The sequence below is a fragment of the Dama dama genome, chromosome 18 (assembly GCF_033118175.1).
Source record: "Dama dama isolate Ldn47 chromosome 18, ASM3311817v1, whole genome shotgun sequence".
Lineage (NCBI taxonomy): Eukaryota > Metazoa > Chordata > Mammalia > Artiodactyla > Cervidae > Dama > Dama dama.
Genome location: NC_083698.1, coordinates 10,635,046 through 10,641,052, shown reverse-complemented (window position 1 = coordinate 10,641,052; position 6,007 = coordinate 10,635,046).

The following is a 6,007-nucleotide window of genomic DNA, read 5'->3' as shown; positions in this document are numbered from 1 at the left end:
TCTTTCTACAATTTAATTAAATGGTTAGTCATTCTGTATGAAATCATTAGCAAAATAAATATTCTGACAGTGTATTCCTTGTAGTCTCAATAACATTCAAATTCAGTTACATGATCTCAGAGGGTGGTAGACAAAGTTGCTAAATTTTCTAGGATGAGCTGAACAAATATCTTGCTTATAAAAGTTTTCACCTTGATGCCCCTTGAGGTGTTGCTGTATTTTTCATGTCTTGTTACGTTTACTGAAAAATTGCTCTGAGCAAAAGAGGCCAGCCAAATAAAACAGACCATTCAAATAAAACTGACTTTAAAAGATTCAGTAACAAAGCTCTACCACTAAACTCCTCCTAACAGTTTGACCACGTATCCCTGTCCCTTTCAGGCAATAGTGTCCTGACTCAACCTACATAAAATTCAAACTTTTGAGAAAAATCACATATTAAAGGCAAGACACACCCCAACTACCATGCTACTATCTAGATTAAAGCAGATTCTAAGTCACTATCAAGCGGAATTACTCCATCACCTTTGAGCTGAAAGTCCTGTGAATAGTGGACATTTTTTGGGGGGGGCGGGGGGCTTGTCTATGCACTCTTTTGGGCTTCTTTTTTTATTTTTTAATTTATGAAAATATGATAACACATTTAGAGGAGACTTGGAAAATACAGAACGAGTTTACATACAGTTCCACTATATATAACAATTATTTCTTAAGTAGATAAATTAAGATTTTTCAGTTGGAATTTCACTATCAAACTGTCAGGTTAATAGAATGAGTAGACAGAAAAGTAGAAGGACACAGCAGACTTGAAAACACTATGAGCCAATTCAGCATAATAAAGATTTAGAGTTTCCACACAACAGCAGGATATAAACTCTATTCAAGTTCCCATAGACTGCAAACTAGGAGACCCTGAAACATATCCAGGTGCAAAAATTTGACAGTTTAAAGGTATCGAAAGCATACAGAGTCTGTTCTCCTATCACTGTGGAGTAATGTTAGAGATCAATATCAAAAGATATTTGAAAAAACCCACATAGTTTCAAATGCAATGTGACATTTCCCAAGAGAGATCTTTAGCCATTGAAAGCTTCAATAAAGATAGAAGACTGGAAAACCACAGAGGGCAACTGCAGAGAAGAAAGCATTTAACTGAGAAATTAAAATCAAAATGAGAAATTAATATCAGAGACACTATAAAAATCCCATGTATTTGGAAGTTAAATGTCACCTTTAAACGATGGGTGTATCCAAGAAGGCACAACAAGGAAATAGTGAATATTTGTAATAGAATAAAAATGAAAAGAAATTTACCAGAATTTTTTTGCTTGCAGCTGAAGTTACTCAATGCATTTAAATACAATGTGGAGTCTCGAATAAGATATGAAAAGAAATAATGGACACTAGCATTAAAATTCTGTGAAATTTGAACAAAATCTTTAGTACTTTAGTTAATAATACTGGTGCTGTTGTTGTTCAGTTGCTCAGTCATGTCTGACTCTTTGGACCCGGTGGACTACAGCATGCCAGGCTTCCCTGTCCATCACCATCTCCCAGAGCTTGCTCAAGCTCACGTCCATCGAGTCAGTGATGCCATCTAACCATCTTGTCATTTGTTGTCCCCTTCTCCTCCTGCCTTCAATCTTTCCCAGCATCAGAGTGTTTCTAACTAGTCAGCTCTTCTCATCAGGTGGCCAAAGTATTGGAGCTTCAATGTCAGCATCAGTCCTTCCAATGAATATTCAGGATTGATTTCCTTTAGGACAGACTGGTTGGATCTCCTTGCTGTCCAAGGGACTCTCAAGAGTCTTCTCCAACACCACCATTCAAAAGCATCAATTCTTTGGTGCTCAGCCTTCTTTATAGTCCAAATCTCACATCCATACATAACTACTGGAAAAACCATAGTTTTGACTAGATGGACTTTTGTTGGCAAAGTAATGTCTCTGCTTTTTAATATGCTGTCTAGGTTGGTCATAGCTGTTCTTCCAAGGAGCAAGCATCTTTTATTTCCATGGCTGCAGATACCATCTGAAGTGATTTTGGAGCCCAAGAAAATAAAGTCTGTCACTGTTTCCATTGTTTCCCCATCTATTTGCCATGAAATGATGGGACCAGATGCCATGATCTTCGTTTCTTGAATGTTGAGTTTTAAACCAGATTTTTCACTCTCCTCTTTCATCAAGAGGTTCTTAAGTTCCTCTTCACTTTCTGCCATAACAGTGGTATCAGCTGCATATCTGAGATTATTGATGTTGCTCCTGGCAATCTTGATTCCAGCTTGTGCTTCATCCAGCCCAGTATTTCATAATATGTGCTCAGCATATAAATTAAATAAGCAGGGTGACAACATACAGCCTTCACGGACTCCTTTCCAAATTTTGAACCATTCTGTTGTTCCATGCCCAGTTCTAACTGTTGCATCTTGACCTGCATACAGATTTCTCCGGAGGCAGGTCAGGTGGTCTGGTATTCTTCCCATCTCAAAGAATTTTCCACAGTTTGTTGTGATCCACACACAGTCAAAGGCTTTTGCATAGTCAATGAAGTAGAAGCAGATGTTCTGGAATTCTCTTGCTTTTTCAATGTATCAGCGGAGGTTGGCAATTTGATCTCTGGTTCCTCTACCTTTTCTAAATCCAGCTTGAACATATGGAAATTCTCGGTTCATGTTCTGTTGAAGCCTAGCTTGGAGAGTTTTGAGCATTACTTTGCTAGTGTGTGAAATGAGTGTTATTGTTCAGTAGTTTGAGCTTTCGTTGGCATTGCCCTTCTTTGGGATTAGAATGAAAACTGACCTTTTCCCATCCTGTGGCCGCTGCTGAGTTTTCCAAATTTGCTGGCATATTGAGTGCAGCACTTTCACAGCATCATCTTTCAGGATTTGAAATAGCTCAACTGGAATTCCATCACCTCCACTAGCCTGGTTCGTAGTGATGCTTCCTAAGGCCCCCTTGACTTTGCGTTCCAGGAAGTCCGGCTCTAAGTGAGTGGTCACACCATAGAGGTTATCTGGGTCACTAAGATGTTTCTTTTTTTTTTTTTTTTTTTTTGCATAGTTCTTCTGTGTATTCTTGCCACCTCTTCTTAATATCTTCTGCTTCTGTTAGGTCCATACTATTTCTGTCCTTTATTATGCCCATTATCTTTGCATGAAATGTTCCCTTGGTATCTCTAATTTTTTTGAAGAGATATCCAGTCTCCCCCATTCTATTGTTTTTCTTTGTTTCTTTGCATTATTCACTTAGGAAGGCTTTCTTATCTCTCCTTGTTATTCTTTGAACTCTGCATTCCTATGGGTATATCTTTCTTTCTTTTTTTAAAAAAAAAATATTTATTTTAATTGAAAGCTAATTACATTACAATATCGTTCCTTTTCTCCTTTGCCTTTTGCTTCTCGTCGTTTCTCAGCCATTTGTAAGGCCTCCTCGGACAACCATTCTGCCTTTTTGCATTTCTTTTCTTGGGGATGGTTTTGGTCACCACCTCCTATACAGTGTTAGGAACCTCTGTCCATAGTTCTTCAGGCACTCCATCAGATCTAATCCCTTGAATCTATTTGTCACTTCTGCTGCATAATTGTAAGGGATTTGATTTAGGTCATACCTGAATAGTCTAGTGGTTTTCCCTACTTTCTTCAATTTAAGTCTGAATCTGGCAATAAGGAGTTCGTGATCTGAGCCACAGTCAGCTCCTGGTCTTCTTTATGTTGACTATATGGAGCTTCTCCATCTTTGGCTGCAAAGAATATAATCAATCTGATTTCGTATTTACCACCTGGTGATGTCCATGTGTAGAATCATCTCTTGTGTTGTTGGAAGAGGGTGTTTGCTATGACCAGCACATTCTCTTGGCAAAACTCTGCTAGCCTTTTCCCTGCTTCATTTTGTTCTCCAAAAGCAAACTTGCCTGTTACTACAGGTATCGCTTGACTATAATAATACTATATCACTTGCAAATTTCCCCCCCTCCTTTTTTTTTTTTTTTTTTTTTTTACAACATAGCATTTCTTTATATTCTCAGAATTGGATTGGAAGTTTCAAGCCTCATTCAAAAAAAAATTTTTTTAAGATCATTCAGATAATAAACTTTCTAGACTTTTAGCAGTAAAACTTGCTGTACAAGTTCCATATACATGGAACTATATCAATTTTGAGTGAATATAAATTAGAAACCTAGCTTTCAAACTAAGTCGAACAAGTGGAATCAAAATGTCATAAATTTTTTTAGCTAAGCAAAAATTCATGTTTTTTAACTTATACATAATATTCATATATATATATATATATATACATACATACATATAAAAGTTTTTCTATTAAACTTGAGAAAGAACATCAGGGGAAAAAAAGAAGAGAAATTAGAAAACAAACTAAGTGAAATGGAAGCCAGTGGACAAGTCTTAATTCCATGTTATGAATTAAAAGAAGATCTGCAGGATAAAACGGGAAACGAACTAAAGCACTATCATAATAAGCTGATTCCTATTTTTAAAGTATAATAAAATGTTTTCTTTTATAGTTATCTGGAAAGCTATTGTTCAGAGATCCTGCCTGCATTCATCTCCCCTACTAGATAGAGCTGATAGCCTCAGAGTATTCTTGTCATTACACAGACTTCTCTGCTGGTCTAGTGGTTAAGGATTTTCCTACTAAAGCAGGGGACTCAGGTTTGATCCCTGATCTGGGAAAGTCACATATATCACAGGGCAGTAAGGGCCCGTGTGCTGCGACTGCTGAGCCCACACCTAGAACTCATGCTCATACCTCTTGCTTCTCTCAACAAGAGAGAGGCCACCACCGTGAGCAGCCCGTGCACCTCACCTAGAGAGGAGCCCCTGCTTGCCACAGCTAGAGAAAGCCCATGCACAGTATTAAGACCCAGAACAGCCAGAAGTGAATAAATAAAGAAATTCCAAAATTGTCATTACACCACTTACTGTGAATATATCATATATGTCATACACACACACACACACACACACACACACTATATATATATATAGATACCTTTCACATGTACCATTTAGTCAAGCCCTCAAAATAATCTTGTCATATCTCCTTTGCTCCACTTTTGAAAGTAAAACCTTAACATCCGTCCTTCACAATGTGAAAAATGGTTCTGGATATGAGGGCAATGGGAAAGATCAAGGATTAAAGAATGACTCAGGTTTCCCATTCCATCAGCCTTCCTTTAATTCACTGATTATCTGCTCAGTTTTTCGGCAGCTCTCCTTTAATTCCATTGACTTCAACTTTAAACAAAAATTTCAGATTACTTAGAAATGAACATATAGGTGTTTTCATAGTGGACCCTTCAGGTTCCAACTAGTGATCGCAACGGAAGGCTGGCTCTGCAAATTCCATCAGTTCCTTGTCACTTGTCCAGAAGCCTAAAAGGAAACAGGCTTCCTTTCAGGCTCATCTACCACAGCCACAGAGCTATGTAATAACATGTCAAAATAATGGCTCAGAGACACTGTGAAATTCTACAGTGCCTTCCAAAACTTCCAAGGAAGATGTAAGTTTAAAAAAAAAACAAGTGTACTCTATGGAACCTCAATACTTTGAAAATTGAAAATAGTATATGGAGTTATAGTTAAGCATGATATTCTTCAACTATTCAACAGACTGAAGCATTTTCCACATATGCTCATTATATCAAGGATCATTTTAGCTTTCAAAAATGGTAAGTGTCTGCTTGTAATTAGAACATAAAGGACAACTAAATGGCAATCTACGTTTCTATACAAAAACAATGTTAATGGGCGGGAAAATTTTCCCATCAAAGGCCAAAGCTTTGCTGTTAAAGTTTTCAGATATTTTCTAACATGTAGTATAAAGGTTTTTGCATTATCTTTTTAAAATAAAAAAAAATGTCATTTTTTTTTTTTTTAAACCAAAGCCTGTACAAAACTGTAGCCCATCAGACTTGTCTGCCTATGGGATTCTCTGGGCAAGAATATTGGAGTGGGTTGTCATTCCCTTCTCCAGAGGATCTTCCCAAC